The sequence below is a fragment of the Dama dama genome, chromosome 9, assembly GCF_033118175.1.
Source record: "Dama dama isolate Ldn47 chromosome 9, ASM3311817v1, whole genome shotgun sequence".
Classification (NCBI taxonomy): Eukaryota; Metazoa; Chordata; class Mammalia; order Artiodactyla; family Cervidae; genus Dama; species Dama dama.
The window spans coordinates 99,523,647-99,540,972 of NC_083689.1; positions in this window are offsets into that span (position 1 = coordinate 99,523,647).

A 17,326-nucleotide genomic window follows, 5' to 3' on the forward strand; every position below is an offset into this window, starting at 1 on the left:
TGTTTTTCATAATGGCTGTATCAATTTACATTCCCACCAACAGTGGAAAAGGATTCCCTTTTATTCACACCTTCTCTAGCATTTATTGTTTGTAGATTTTTTTGATGATGGCCATTCAGACTAGTGTGAAGTGGTACCTCATTGAAGTTTTGATTTGCATTTCCCTAAAAATTAGTGATGTTGAACATCTTTTCATGTGCTTTTTAGCCATCTGTATTCTTTGGAGAAATGTCTATTTAGATCTTCTGCTCATTTTTTGATTGTTTTTTTTTTTTTAATTTTGAACTACATGAGCTCTTTTTATATTTTGGAGATTCCTTGCCAGTTGCTTCATTTGCAAATATTTTCTCCCATTCTGATGACTGTCTTTTTGTCTTATTTACAGTTTCCTTTGCTGCGCAGAAGATTTTAAGACCTATTTGATTATTTTTGTTTTTATTTTCTTTAGGAGGTAGATTGAAGAAGATATTGCTGTAATTTATATTAGAGAGTTTTCTGCTTATGTTTTCCTCTAACCTTGCCTTTCTAAAAGCTTTCGTACATCCTTTTGTTGTTGCTGAGCAAGTAAATATTCCATGAACTTCTTAGTATAACTATTCGTAGTCCACATGTTGGAAAATCTTAATATTTAGAAGAAGAATTTTTGTTTGATTTTCCAAAGAGGAACCATTTTTTATATGTTCTATATTTGAGGAGGTATGTATTTTGAAAATAAAAGTAGCACACTGTTTTGAATAAAAACTTCAACTTTGTATTAATATTAGAGAGCTAGAAGTTCAAATACAGCTTTCATATTTATAGTCAGGTTTGACTTTTGGTATGACTTTGGTGTAATCTCAGTGCCTTGGATTTTTCATCAGTAGAGGAGGAATAAAAATAATTACCTAGCTATAGGTGTCTTGTAAGGATTACAGAATTAATGTATTTATGTTTTCTGAGAGTCTAAGATGAAAGGTCCTAGACGAGTGTGGAATATTATTCAGGACAAATGTGGTAATTAATCTCACATTCAGGCTAATAAATGTCACTTAAGATCAAAGGTTTATTTTGTGCATTTCTGCAGAATTATGAAGGAAATTATTTATCTTCAATAAATATTTTTTAAGTGCCATGAACTGTTACTAGGTACTAAAAGAAATAGTCTGACATTTTCCAACTCTATATTTCTGGCATTATATACATTAACTGTATTGTGCAAATGGCTTTCAAAATTAAAATGAACACTGCAGGAGAAATATCAGTAACCTTAGATATGCAGATGAAACCACCCTTATGGCAGAAAGTGAAGAAGAACTAAAAAGCCTTTTGATGACAATGAGAGAGCAGAGTGAAAAAGTTGGCTTAAAGCTCAACATTCAGAAAACTAAGATCATGGCATCTGGTCCCATCACTTCATGGCAAATAGATGGGGAAACAGTGGCTGACTTTATTTTGGGGGGCTCAAAAATCACTGCAGATGGTGATTGCAGCCATGAAATTTAAAAGACGCTTATTCCTTGAAAGGAAAGTTATGACCAGCCTAGATAGCATATTGAAAAGCAGAGACATTACTTTGCCAACAAAGGTCCTTCTAGTCAAGGCTATGGTTTTTCCAGTGGTCATGTATGGATGTGAGAGTTGGACTGTGAAGAAAGCTGAGTGCCGAAGAATTGATGCTTTTGAGCTGAGGTTTTGGAGAAGACTCTTGAGAGTCCCTTGGACTGCAAGGAGATCCAACCAGTCCATCCTGAAGGAGATCAGTCCTGGGTGTTCATTGGAAGGACTGATGCTGAAGCTGACACTCCAATACTTTGGCCACCTCATGTGAAGAGTTGACTCATTGGAAAAGACCATGATGCTGGGAGGGATTGGGGGCAGGAGAAGAAGGGGATGACAGAAAATGAGATGGCTGGATGGCATCACTGACTCGATGGGCATGAGTTTGAGTAAACTCCGGGAGTTGGTGATGGACAGGGAGGCCTGGCGTGCTGCAGTCCATGGGGTTGCAAAGAGTCGGACACGACTGAGCAACTGAACTGAACTGAACTTGAGGCAAAGAAAAGGCAAAAATACCTATAAAGACATAAACAGTTTGAGCAATGACAGATTAAAATTAGGTAATACGGATAGAGCAGAGAAAAAAAGAAAATGGAGTCACTGAGAAGATTGAAATGACAAGTTTTTTAATTGGAGCATCTCTATTAAAATGTATTTAAAATATCATAACCAACTGTAAATTCTTTTATTAACTGTAATATCTATGAGAATAACTCATTTTAAGATAGATTTCCCTTGTAAAATGCTGTGTCTAGCATTGGTTTTCACTGCATATGGCTCATAATTTAACAGCAAAAAATCATATTTTATAACTAAATGTTTTATTGAAGGACACATGATCCTGCCATCTTTTGACAATATGATTTTAAGTAAGTAACATATCACATACGCAGATAAAGTGCAAATATAAATACAGCATAAGATTAATAGAAGTAACCTAAATTGTTCTCAGAGAGCAATTCCTTGCTTACAGGTTTTAAAATATGCTTTATTAATATTTATTTATATTTTGTTGCTTTTTAAAATAAGTGAAATCCAATGATCAGATGTAAAACTAAGAAAATTTTACCATCCTTATGTGTTCCCCAATGACCTGAATGAATGTAGTTAAGGAACATGTTGTCCATGGATTTGTATAATTTTGCCACTGGATAAAAAATACATTCTTAGATTACCCACCATTTACACCAGATAAATCTACTACAAAATTTATTAAACTATATAATTATAAATGAGTAGTTTTTTCCTGCCAGTAGTATTTTTTTTTCTTTTAGGTACCATAGGAATTATATATAAACAGAAACTAATAATGTCTCCTGAGAGTCTCAGAAAATGGTTCTAGGAAATATTCCCTTGAATGAATTTGAAAAATAGTGATTAAAAGAAATTTTGAAATAGTATAACACCTAGCCTTTAAATATGTGTTAAGAATTCTTTTATAATTTATTCATAAAAATAAATAGCTTGGAAGAATGATTTTTCGTGTGTGCAACAGAGTAAAGGAGGGCTAGAAATGAAGGGCCAGTTAAGTGATCAAGTTTCTGACATGCAGGCAGTTTATGAAGAACTTACATGTATAGACACAGAGACGGACAAGATTTTAGGCTTGTTATTGTAAAATGTTGCCAAGAAAGAGCCTCTAGGGTTCCCCAAAGCAGGGAGGCTGAGTGTGGCCCCTCTTACTTGGAACAGATCGCTTCTGAGTTTACTTTTTATATATAACACAGCTCCATAAAAGATTTCATTGGAAGAAATTGCTCATCTGCTTGAAACAGTTTGAAATATACTGCTTTACACTGCTCTTTCCATTTTGAGATGAGGCATTTCTTCTCACCTGACAGCCAGAGGCCCAAAGGGATTTTTATGTCCTAAAGTTAGTGCTTTGAACTTTGGAAGCGTTCACCCACTTTCACGGCAGACCTCAGAACTTCCACGTACGTCCTCTGTTGTGTGTAGTCTGCCAGAACTGCAGTTACCTCCGTTGTTTTCTTTGATAATCCAAGCATGCCCCTGCCTTAAAGACGTTGCTCTGGATGTTCTCCCTGACAAAAATGATTTTTCCCAAGACAATTTCATAGCCCTTTCTCATACTTTTTTGTATTTTAACTCAAATGCCAGCTTTTCATTGAGGCCTTCTGTTTTATCCTCTCATGATAGATTGGTTGCAAAAAATGGCCTTGATTCTTTCCCCCGCCAGTGATAATGTTCCTTGCAATATGACCTTGCAGCTGCCACTATGATGATAGAGATTAGACTTTTCCCACTCTTTGACTCCAGGATAACCTTTGCTTTGGGAAGTAGCCAGCTGTGGAAGTGATAGGTTTCAATCCTGAGCATAGGTTTTAAGAGACCTTGCACACTTATGCTTACACTTTTGGAGCCTGGTTACCACCCTGAATACAAGCTGAGGGCCAGGAGGATGAAAGGCCACATGCATTAGAGCCGAATCTTTCCAGCGGAGGTTCACCTAGACTGGCCGCCTCCAGGCTTTAACCACGGATACGAGTGACCCTGACTCAGATCAGCCAAGCTGGGCCCAGATCACTAGAACTGTCCTAGCAACCATAGACTCATCAAACCACAAATGGCTTTTCTTTTGATCCACTACATTTGGGGAAATTTGCTATGCAACAGGAGGTAACTAAAACTGCTGAGTTTCCTGGCAAATGGGACTTAAGACAACGGTTAGGTAGGAGTATGTAAGAAAAACGAAAGTAAGTCAGGCGACAGCAAAGAAAACCATACAAGATCATCCTCTTGAACTGTTGATGGTCTCACAAGAAATTTCATTCATTTCCAGAAGTGATCTGTGGAATCACTGCTTCTTGGAAGCAAGCATCTGCGAAAGGAAGAGCAAGTGGTTTATATGGTCTCTTTGCAATCTTGGATTTTTCGCTGGTCAGCATTTACGTCCTGGGGTGTAAATTCCCAAATACCCTGGTCTGTGATACCCAGTTTTTCTAGGCAGTCAGTGGGGGAGACAGAACCTCTGTTGGTCATTTCTGCTAGAGCAGGGCCTTAGGGCTGTTGGGTCTCCGTGCTGAACACAAGAGCCTTGCAGAAGTCCTGCTCTCATTCCCGGGGAAGTCTAAGAACAACCAGTGGTACTTTAAAAAAAAATGAGACAACAGATGGAATGTTATGTTCAAACAGAGAGAATGTTATAACTATGGGACTGCTGTGATTTGGGCAAACCAAACCAGAGTTAGACGGCTCATCTAGGACTGTAGTATCAGGCTTGTGTAATCACCAGTTCCTGGGTACATCCTTGGACTCCTGGCTAAATTCCATGTCCCTCCCACACCGGGTCTGCATACTCTTTTCATGTCCATTTTTCTCCTTAGTCATTTCATATTTACATATTATATGTTTTGATTTTATGTTGCATATTATTTATTTTCCTCCACTAGAATTTAAACTTTGTGAAAAAAGGAAATCTTATATGATTTTTCACTATTACTTCTCCAAGATCCAGAACAGTGCTTGGAACACAGTGGATTTTCAGTAAATATTTGATTATTGAAGGAAAAGAAATACTTGACTAGAAAAAACAAATACTTGACTAGCTAGATGTTCAAATAATGTTAAACTATTTGCAAACTTTTAAGAACTGAATAATTCTTTAAAAAATTTTAAACTATCATTTTTCAGGTCAATTATGCAACAGTGGTCATATTTGCATTACTAAATCTATTGATAAGAATTAGTTTTCATTAAAACGGCTGTCCCCTTTCTCATTAATGTATGTGGCTCTAACTGGGGAGAGAACTTAAGTGATTATTTTTAGACATGAAAATGTGGGCATCACCATCTAACAAGATTACTTTTTTGATTATTATGTAATCACTTATTCACTCTGCTCACAAATTTAGGCAAATCTTGATTAAAATTACCACTGTTATTTTAAAATAATGTAATTCTGCTTCTTAGTCTGAGCTCATTCTGCCCTACACATCCGGGGGACTTTCTTGATTAAAACATTGAATTATCTAATCACTTCTGTGTGCTATAAATGTATAGCATATGTTGAAAATGTAGCAGCTTGTGACTCTTTAAAACAGATATTCTACTTGTCCTTGCTACTTATAATTTTAACTCATGTTGCTCTATTGTCTGTATTCAAGTACTAAAGATGCCCAATAATAATGCACCATTGGTGCTCCCTGTATTATGCTCATTTACAATTTTAGATATATTGTCGACTTTCCCTGCATACTGTATGGTACTAAGAAAAGGGAAAAGTTGTATCTCCATAGGATATCTGTTAAATCAATTGTGCCTTGTTGCCTTAATTTCAAAAATTCTTTTCAATTACGTGGATTTTTTATATAGTCCAGAGAAATGATCAAAGTGCATATAAAATATTACTCATCAAATAATAAACATTAATCACCTCATTGCCTAGCTTATTTGTATTTCTCCATGTCATTTCTCAATAATCATTGTTTTCTCTTTTCTGGAATATAAAACTTATATTCCTTAAAGCATCCCTATTAAATTTTAGTTTTGTGTACATAGTGAGCAGGGGCAAGTGCAAGAGGGAGAGAAGGGCTCTATCCTGAGAGTAAACTGCGCCAAACTTGCGATTCAGAATTGAGGTCCAACAGTGTCTATACTCAAAGGAGCGGTGACTCAATTAAGCGGAAGTCTATTTCACTGGGCACGGGGGACCCAAGTTCTTGAGTAAATTCCAATTGGTTGTATGTTATCATTTTTATATACTCTTCTCTTAGTGTTAACTAAGTTCTCCGTATATAATGGTTAACTTTATCTTTACTCACACTGTATAAAATGACCAACAATAGATTATGTAAATGTCAACAACAAACTTCAAAATATATAGAAAACAGAGGTAAATGAATATCTTGTGATTCTTAAACTGAAGAAATATTTCTTATGACACAACAAGCAACAATGATAAAAATTTTTTTATTTTAAATAAAAACAAGGACTTTTCATTATCAAAATATTTAAAGTGATTGAAAAGACAAGTTACACATTTGATTATATTAATACATAAAACTGAAAAATAATTAGAAGGTTATGCAATGAACTTTTATAAATCAACAAGAAAAGCACAGATAGCTTAACAAAATAGTGACAAACAAGAGAATAAACATATAAGAGGAAACACATAGTAAGCAAACACACAAAGAGATGTTCAAAATCATTAGTGATCAAGAAAAGAGCAAATCGAGATCACCATGAAATACAATTTTATGCTTATTTGAAGTCAATATTTTTTTAATCCACTTGTCAACATTGAGTGTTGAAGAGCAAAGGATCCACAGGATCTTTAATTGTTGATGATTATGTTATAATCAACTGGGAAAAAAGGCTTGGCATTATCTCCTAAGTGTGAACATAATTATACAGGATGACTTATCAGTGCTACTCCCAGGTAAATGTCCAAGATAACTTGCACATATTTATTACCAGACATGCACAAGATTCACAACAACATTATACAGAAAGGAAAACAAAATGAAAACTAGAGTTTATCTACCTGATGAAATTCTGTACAATAGTCACCACAGATGATCTACAGTCACAGACACATGGAACTATAGATGAATATCACCAATATGGTTCTAATTACAAAAGTATGTCCCCAAACTTAAAATATAGCATAACACAGTTTATATATAGCTAAAAAATCTTAAAGTTTAAAAATGTTTTTTAAGAAATACATGTGTGTGTTTAGGTATAAGGTTATCATGAAAGCATGCAGGGCCTTAAAAGTGATGGTTAACTTGGACTGAAAGAGATTGGGACTTGGGTTGGGGAGTTAACACATGTTATGGTTCAATGTAGGTTCCTGTCAATATTTTAACTGATTTTGAGTAACTGGCTTGGGGGTGCCTATTTTAGTAATGAAAACAATCAACATCAGCGGGCCATACGTTGAGCATTGCTTGTGTCAGGAAACAAGGATAATGATTAATTCAGTTCTGTACACAGACAATCTGTAGATAAATCAAAAGTGACTTCAAGACCCAACTCACTTTCTTCCTAAAGTCCACCTAGGACAGTGTTGTGAAAGTGTGATTTGGAACCATACAAATGGAGTTTGTAGGGGGAATGTTGTCTCTGGAGACAGAATCCTGAGCCCTGATGGGAACAGAGTGATTTGGGTTCATTTCAAATTTATTCCCTGGGCAGCCCTTCTCCCATATTCAACTACAGTATGAGGTTGAAGGGTGTGACTGCGTGACCTGCCTTTTTTTTTACTCCCTTCCCAGTTTCTTTATTTTGACCTGTGGTTCTCAAAAGGAGCCCTTAACCAGAGCGTCAGCATCACCTCTTAGAAATGCAAATTCTTTGGCCCCATCCCACATCTCCTGGATTAGATGCCTTGGGAGTATCTAGTCCCCTGGGTCCCGGCAATATGTGTTACACCATGCCCTGCAGGTGATTCTGACACATGCTAATGTTAAAAAGCCACTGTCCTCCATTCCTATTTCTCCATGTGTTTTCTCTACACTTATTGTTTATTCTTAACCTCTTATTTCAGGTAAAACATATTTAAGTCTAACTAAATAAACTATGACAGTGATTTTCTATTAAGTTTCTCTGAATTCAAAGCTCTTTATCTTCTAATCCTTTCCCACTTGGAGCCAGAGTAATGTTCTAAAATGTAGAACTATTATGATTAAAATGCTTCAGTGACTAACAATCGCCCTTAGCATAGCATCTAAACTTATCACAGGATACAAGTTCTTCCACAATTTTGCAGTGTCTTTCTCTTTAGAATCTTTTTTCCTTCACACTATCAGGTTCATTTCCAAACCTTTCAAGAGGTTAAACTCTTTGCAGTTACATATGCTTTTCCACATCTAGTTCTTGGTGCATGCTGAAATCTTTTCCACCTATTCCTTCTCATCCTCCTCGTGCACTTTTAACTAAGTAACATCTAGCCTTGACCTACTTCTTGCTATGAACCTCCTTATCCCTGAAATTCTTTTTACTACTCTAAAAGTTGGTCAATTGCATTTGCTATCCATTCCTACCTTCATCCATGACTAATGGACATTATACTTAATTAATTAATTAATTTTAAAATTGTTGGTCCATATATATCACAGGTTAGGTTTCATCTGCTCAAATCTCTAGCATCACCATTTTAGTTTTCTCATTAGTGTAATAAGGATTTAATTGTATTCCTAAGAGAGATGTAAAAACGAAGTGAAACAAAAAACTCAGCACATTGCTATTATTACTATCTTTGGTGTGTCGAATGAATGAAACTTACCTCTGCCCAATTACTATAACTTGTAAATTTCATATTTAATATCACTTCGGGTTTCCCTTGTAGCTCAGCTGGTAAAAAATCTGCCTGCAATGCGGGAGACCTGGGTTAGATCCCTGGATTGGGAAGATCCCCTGGAGAAGGGAAAGGCTACCCACTCCAGTATTCTGGACTGGAGAATTCCAAGGACTGTATAATTAATGGGATCACAAAAAGTCGGACACAACTGAGCGACTTCCACTTTTAATATCACTTCCGTCATAATGGTAGACACATATAACTATTTTGGTTATGGTTAAATATCTGTGAATTAGGAAGACAGCTACCCAAAGAAGTTGTATATGCAGTGATGGTGTCTTTCTAAATGTACATCAGGATTGTTCATTTTATTCCTGTACATAATATATAGGGAAATAGACATATGGGCTTTATGGAAATCCCTTTGGGAGCTGTCAAAAAAAAAAAAAAAAAAATCTGTTAGCTGGCAGACTGCCAAGGAAGACACACGATGCAGTAAAAACCAGTCAAAATAATGCTTCATTTGACATTGCAATCACAGATTCTTGGATAATGAGTCTAGCTACTTTTCTTGATGATGTGCTGGTCTTGGAGCACTCCGAAATTTTATTCAGAAGAACTTAGAAGTTGTATTTCTCATAATTAGCAGGTGTTGAATGGCTAGAATTGAATCTTTGGAAAATCAAGGTAAACTTGGTGGGTAAACATTGGAGTGTGCTATACTTGATGCATTAGTCTTATACTAATTTAGCCAACTTTTGAATCTGCAAATGAGTTATATATATATATACACATATATATATATAAAATCAAGGAGATTGCTCTTAATTGAGTTTTTAATCAAAATGATCAGAATGTTTAGAAATATGTTTATGAATATTGGTTAACCAAGAGAAAGATTTTATTCTTGTTTTCCATGGATTTTTTTGAACAGTGGGATGCCTTTTACTGTGTCTATCCTGGAACTTCATCATTGAACACGTGTCACGTTATGATGAATCATCAAATGTTGAATCAATTGGATTTTGTTGCACTTTTCCCCTGAACCAATATGAAGTGGCTGATGAAATCCAGCATGACAAATTACAAAAGCTGAGTCACCTGGGGTTGAGAAAAATCAGTATTCATTTGCTGTTTCCTGTAGGCGACAGAATGTGTTACAGTGAACATCCTGTAGCCTTAGCTGTTACTGTCTGGAGGGCGGGAGTGTCAGGAAGGGAACATAAAGGGTACTCACAGGACGTCTGCCAGTGAGAGGATCTGACTAAACAAAGATGATCACATGTAACTTACAGCATTTTCTCAATATACATTCTCCGCAAGCTTGTGCACAAATCTCTGTGTATGTCACCTCACCCGAGAGCAACTGAATCAAAGTTGCATTCTCTACTCCATACTGGAAATGCAAATACTCAAAAGTTGAGGAGGTTTTCCTCTGGATACTAGAACCAGTTGAGAGATGAAGATATATATTCATGTGAATAAGCTTGACTCTTGAAAGCCCAAACTTTGGCTTTTGCATGAGGCTGTTAGGTATTCAAGTTTTTGAGTACAGAGGTGTTTCAAAGGAGAATGCCTGCAGCCCTGTGACTCTGCCTTTTATTCCGGAGGGAGGTTAGCTCTCCCTGGACTGAATCATCTGCCTCCTATCCTGCATCTGACATAGGCTCCTTCCCCTGTCTTTCATGTTTTGAAATGAAACTGACAACCCATACAAAGCTGAAGAGACCCCTACAATTAAGCTTGAAAAGTCTTGGTCAAATATGCTGTTTCTTCTTGTTCCAATTTTATTCACAAACACAAGGAAAATGGCACATTTTGCTAAGTAATGCCTATCATGGCCGATGATAGACTTCTTTACAGAAGTTTAGTGTTTGGGGTACTCCTCTTTCTTCCAGTCAAGTAATATCTCAAATTCCCTTTCAACCAAGTCTAAAGGATCATGCAAGCATCTCTGTGACAGTGAAAAATCGCTCTATGATTTTGAAACGTATACAGAATTCAACTAGTTAGCATCACTCTGAAAGCCCTATGCTAGTCCGAGGCAGCATGATTCCTTTGCTGAATTATTACAGCAGAATTTCAATTACCACTCTGTTTCTGCCCTGACACCTCTTCAGTCTGTTTTTAAGAAGGAAGCTAGAGTTGTACTATTAAAGTGTGAATTAGCTCATCCCACTCTTCTGCTCAAGCCTTGCTATGACTTTTAATATTTGAGGGCCACCTGGATCCGCGTCTAGCATCTCTTCCACTTTCCCTCTCATGGGGCTGCATTGGATTTCTCTCTCTTCCTTTAAAGGTAGCAGAACCACTCCCAGAGCTTTTACATCACCGACCCCTCTGCACAGTGTGCCTCTGTAAGATGCACATAAGCTTCACTCTCTCGTCTCCTCTCAGTTCAGTGCAGTCGCTCAGTCGTGTCCGACTCTCTGCGACCCCATGAACCGCAGCACGCCAGGCCTCCCTGTCCATCACCAACTCCCAGAGTCCACCCAGAGTCATGCCCATCGAGTCGGTGACGCCATCCAGCCATCTCATCCTCTGTCGTCCCCTTCTCCTCCTATCCCCCAATCCCTCCCAGTGTAAGGGTCTTTTCCAATGAGTCAGCTCTTCGCATCAGGTGGCCAAAGTATTGGAGTTTCAGCTTCAGCATCAGTCCTTCCAATGAACACCCAGGACTGATCTCCTTTAGGATAGACTGGTTGGATCTCCTTGCAGTCCAAGGGACTCTCAAGAGTCTTCTCCAACACCACAGTTCAAAAGCATCAAGTTTTCGGCATTTAGATTCTCAGTAAAATCTTCCCTGATGTCCATACTTACAATTTTGACCCCATCCCTGACCCCATGTTACACTTTATTGTCTCCTTTGCTGTTGTACTTACCTAGGTTTTTATAAGTTCTTTATTTAATTGTCTGTTTTCCTCACTACAATGTAAGTTTTGTGAGGGCAGAAATTTTATTTCTATCCTCCTGGAAGGTACATTACAATCACTTACTAAATCTTGCTTTAGTGATCGAAAAGATATGTGAATTATTCTCATGTATATGAAAGGATATATGAATTATTCCCATGGCCTCTTCCTGAGAAACTGAAACAGTTTTACTGGAAAGAATTTGTATGCATAAAAATGTTAGAGATTGGATTTTATAACCCCTTGTTCCTATATAGACAGTCACCATTCTCCATGGCCCTCATGTGCACATATTTCAATTACCACAGATTAGTTAAATACCAGTCCCCAACAACAGGGTTCAGATTTCAGTTACTAGGATATATTAACTGTAGGTAATTATGTAAAGTGCAAGAGTGGTCGCTATTACCTTAGTCCCACAAAGCACTATGTAAATTTCATATCTGCATCTTCTTTAGTCCCAATCACAACACTTCTCTCAAAGCCTGTTGGAGATTGGTCATTCCACATGTGTCAATCAGTTCACGCACAGACACTGAACATGTATTTATAATGATTCTTTGACCCTGCTAATAAAGGCATGTGACATTTCACAAAAATAGGTCATTGAAAGAAAACATTGGCTCCAAAAAAGGAAAGCATAGGTAAAAAAGGAAAAGTGATATTACTAAAAGAGAAATTTGAATCACTGTAAGGGCTTCCCAGGCGGCACTAGAGGTAAAGAATCTGCTTGTCAGTACAGGAGACACCAGAGATGTGAGTTTGATCCCTGGGTTGCGAAGATCCCCGGGAGTAGGAAGTGGCAACCCAGTCCAGTATTCTTGCTGGAAAATTCCAGGGACGGCGGAGCCGAATGTGCTACAGTCCATGGGGTCGCAAAGAGTCGAACATGACAGAGCCTTCATGCAATAAGGGAATTGCAGAAGAAATAGCTGACCTTGGGAATGTTTATGCAACAGCTCTTTGAGAGTGTCTAGATAACCACCAGCAGAACAGAGTGAGGGCAACATAGAGATATAAAGGAAATTTGTTGTGAAGGAAAGCATGGAGAAAGTGACACTGGCAAAAAAAATCGCACTAAATGAACACTTGCAGGCATTTTATGTCATTGAAAGGGCAAAGGACAAAATATTAGCACTAATCAATCTAATTCAAGCACTAATTCTAGAAAGGAATATGACAACTTGCCAGGACATAATATGCTGGACATAAGATGCTATTTCTCTCTGTATCATAAATTACATGGTGAAAATATAAGCACTATCTAAATTACTGTTGATGAGTTATTTACAAAGAAATAAAACACTTTGTCAATGTTTCTATTGTTTTAAATCACAGCACACAGTACATTCAGTGCAGTACATTACATAGATGTCAGTTATATTTTAAAATTTTTCTTATACATTTATAACTGATAGGAAAAAAATACATTGTAACAAAGGATTTTAAAAGTCACAGAACAATTATTAAGATCACAAATTCCATGGTATTTGTTATGGTATTGTACTATTATGCAGAGTGAGAACTGCCTATAACTATTTCCCAATTTGCAGAGTTTTTTTATTATATTAATTGACATAAATTGGTAGAAGCACACTAGAATAGCATCTCACTACATAAATTTTAGGGACAAAGCTACAGAACTGAGAACATATAGTCTCTATTGAGCGCATGTTTTTATGCTAGTAGCCTCTAACCATGAAATCAGATAATTTGGAAGTCCCTTTCAATGTGTATTTTTCATCTGTAGAACTCTAGTAGGAACCTCTGAACCTTTTTACTCGTGAAACTTTAAACAAGGTCACAAATACCCAAGCCAACCCAATTTCAAACACTTTGATTGATACAGTCCCAGTGTTTCCTAAACTGACCTCTACCACTTGCCTGCGAATGCAGATGGAGGGTGGTCTGTAGATGGAAATTAAGGAAAATTAAATACATGTTAAGATTTTACTATTTGAAAGTACTTTATGCTGTGCTTAGTCCCTCAGTCGTGTCTGACTCTTTGCAACCCCATGTACTGTAACCCACCAGGCTCCTCTGTCCATGGGGATTCTTTAGGCAAGAATACTGGAGTGGGTTGCCATGCCCTCCTCCAGAGGATCTTTTCCAACCCAGGGATCGAACCCAGGTCTCCTGCATTGTATGCAGATTCTTTATGATATGAACTACCAGGGAAGCCCAAGAATACTGGAGTGGGTAGCCTATCCCTTCTCCAGGGAATCTTCCCCTCCCAGGAATTAAACTGGGATCTCCTGCATTGCAGGCAGATTCTTTGCCAGAGGAGCTACCAGGGAAGCCCTGAAAATACCTTATACACATAATTTAACTTGATACTCACCTTTCTTTATGGTCCAACTCTCACATCCACATATGACTACTGGAAAAACTGTAGCTTTGACTTGATGGACCTCTGTCAGCAATGTAATGTCTCTGCTTTTTAGTATGCTATCTAGGTTGCTCATAGCTTTTCTTCCAAGGAGGAAGCATCTTTTAATTTCATGGCTGCATCACTATCTGCAGTGATTTTGGAACCCAAGAAAATAAAATCTCTCACTCTTTTCACTTTTTCCTCATCTATTTGCCATGAAGGGATGGGACTGGATGCCATGATCTTAGTTTTTTGGGTGCTAAGTTTGAAGTCAATTTTTTCACTCTCCTCTTTCAACCCCATCAAGAGGCTCTGTAGTTCCTCTTCACTTTCTGCCATTAGAGTGGTATCATCTTGGAGTACTCACTCTACAAACAGTTTGTACAGTGTTCTTCAACTGGCATTTATCTGGACTTTTTTCATAATTGTATTGGGATTATGGGGTTTTCGTGGGAAGACGATAGGGGCAAAGTACTGTAATCATAACATCGTATCAAATGACACGACATCATTGGTGATGTTTCCATGGTCTTCAAACCAAGGTCATAATTACCATGTTTCTCCACTGCGAAGTTACTCTGCTCCCTCCTCCCACACTGTACCCTTCGGAAGGAAGTCACCACGCAGGCTGTACTTAAAGAGTAAGGAATTAATTATACATGAGCTCCTTGAAGGTGGAGTTTCACAAAAATTATTTGGGATTCTTCAGGATGGGAAATTTATCTATACTGCCCCCTGGCAACCACCTTTATTCTCCGTAACTCTGTTTTTCTTTTACTTGTTCAGTTTTTAGAGCCCATACGTAAGTGAAATCATACGGTGTTTGTCTCTCTCTCTCTGTCTGACTTATTTTGCTAAGCATAACCCCCTCTAGGGCCATCCATGTCACAAATGGTGAGATTTCACTCTTTTTTATGACTGAGTAATATTCCATGGGTCATGTATCAGTGTGTGTATATGTACATACGTACATACATCTTTATCCATGCATCTGTTAGTGAGTACTTAGGTTGCTTCCATATCTTGACTATTGAAAATAATGTTACATTAACAGGGATGCATATATCTTTTTGAATGAGTACTTTTGTTTTCTTCAGATTAATACTTAGGAATGAGATTGCTGGATTGCATGGTAGTTCTATTTTTCATTTTGAGGAATCTCCATAGTGTTTTTCTTATAGCAGTTCTTCCCGCTTTATATTCCCACCTATTGTGAACCAGGGTTCCCTTTTCTCCACATCCTTGTCAACCCTTGTTATTTGTTCTCTTTTTGATAATAACCATTCTTACAAGTGTGAGGTGATATCTCATTGATGTTTTAATTTACATTTCCCTAACAATTAGTGCTGTTGAGTGTATTATCATGTGCCTTTTCTTTGAAAAAGTATCTACTCAGATTCTTAGCCCATTTTTCAAAATTGGACTGTTGATGTTGAATTCTATGAATTCTTTGTATATTTTGGGTATTAACCCCTTATCATATATGTTATCTGCAAATATCTTCCCCCATTTAGTACTGACCTCTTATTTTATTGATAGTTTCCTTCACAGTGCATAAGATTTTTGGTTTGATATCCTCCCATTTGTTTATCTTTCCTTTTGTTTCCCTTGCCTGAAGAGACATGCCAATACATACACATACACACACACACACACACACACACACACACACACACGTATATATACACACACACACCTGTTTCAGAAAGTACTGCTTATGTTTTCTTACAGAAGTTTAATGGTTTCAGGTCTTTGATTTAAGTCTTTAATCCATTTCAAATTTACTTTTGTGCATGGTGTGAACAATAGTCCAGTTTTGTGTGTGAATATTTAGCTTTTCCAATACCATTCATTAAAGTGGCTGTCTTTTCCACATTGCATATTCTTGTCTCCTTTGTCATATACTAACTGCCCATTTAAGTGTGGCTTCCTTTCTGGGTTCCCTATTACGCTCCATTGATCCCTGTGTCCATTTTGTGCCCATACCATACTGTTTTGATGACTATAGCTTTTTAGCAGTACAGTTTGAAACCAGGGAGTATGATACCTCCAGCTTTGTTCTTTTTTCTCAAGATAGTTTTGGCTGTTCAGAACCTTTAGTGTTTTCTTACAAATTTAGAATTATTATGGTTCCGTGAAAAACTCCACTGATGTTTTGATAAGGATTGTACAGAATCTGGAGATTAACTTGGGTAGCATGTTCATTTTAACAATATTAACACTTCTATTCCATTAACACAGTATGCATTTTCATATCTCTGTGTCAGTAATGTCCTATATTTATCCGATTAGAGGTCTTTATCGTCTTAGTTAAATTTATTCCTAGGTATTTTATCTTTCATGTGATTGTAAATGGGATTATTTTCTTAATTTCTCTTTCTGATAGTTCTTTGTTACTGTACAGAAATGTAAAAAATTTCTGTATGATTTTGTATCATGTAACTTTACTGAATTCATTGATGAATTCTAATAGTTTTTTGTTGATATGTTTAGGATTTTCTATCCATGTAATCATATGATCTGCAAACTGTGATACTTTTACTTCTTTCTTTGCAATTTGGATTCCTTTTATTTATTTTTCTTCTCATTGCTGTGCCTAGGAATTTCAATACTATATTGAATAAAAATAGTAAAACTGAGTATCCTTGTCTTGTTCCTCGAAGGAAATACTTTTGGCTTTTCACAATTGAGTGTGATATTAACGTAGGACTGTCATATATTGCATTTCTTTTGTTGAGGTATGTTCCCTCTTTGGGAACTTTGTTCCCCAACTTTGTTGAGAGGTTTTTATCATAACTGGATATTGCATATGGTCAAAAGCTTTTTCTGAATCTGTTCAGAAAATCATATGCTTTAAAAAAAAAAAAAGAAAATCATATGCTTTGTATTCTTTGGTTTCCTAATGTGGTGTATTGTATTAATTGATTTGCAAATACTGATCCATCCTTGCATCCCTGGGAAAAATCTTACTTGATCCCGTTGTATGATCCTTTTAATATACTACTGCTAAATTTAGATCACTAATATTTTGTTGAGCATTTTTGCATGTATGTTCATCAGTGACCTTGCCTTATAGATTTTGTTTTTGGAATATCTTGCCTGGAAGGTAAGATATTGGTTTTGGAAACAGCACTGGTTTTGGAAGCAGTGCCTCCTTGAACTTCCTCTGACAGTTTTTGAAATGGTTTGAGAATTGTAGGTACAAACTCTTCTCGAAATGTTTAATGGCATTCACATATG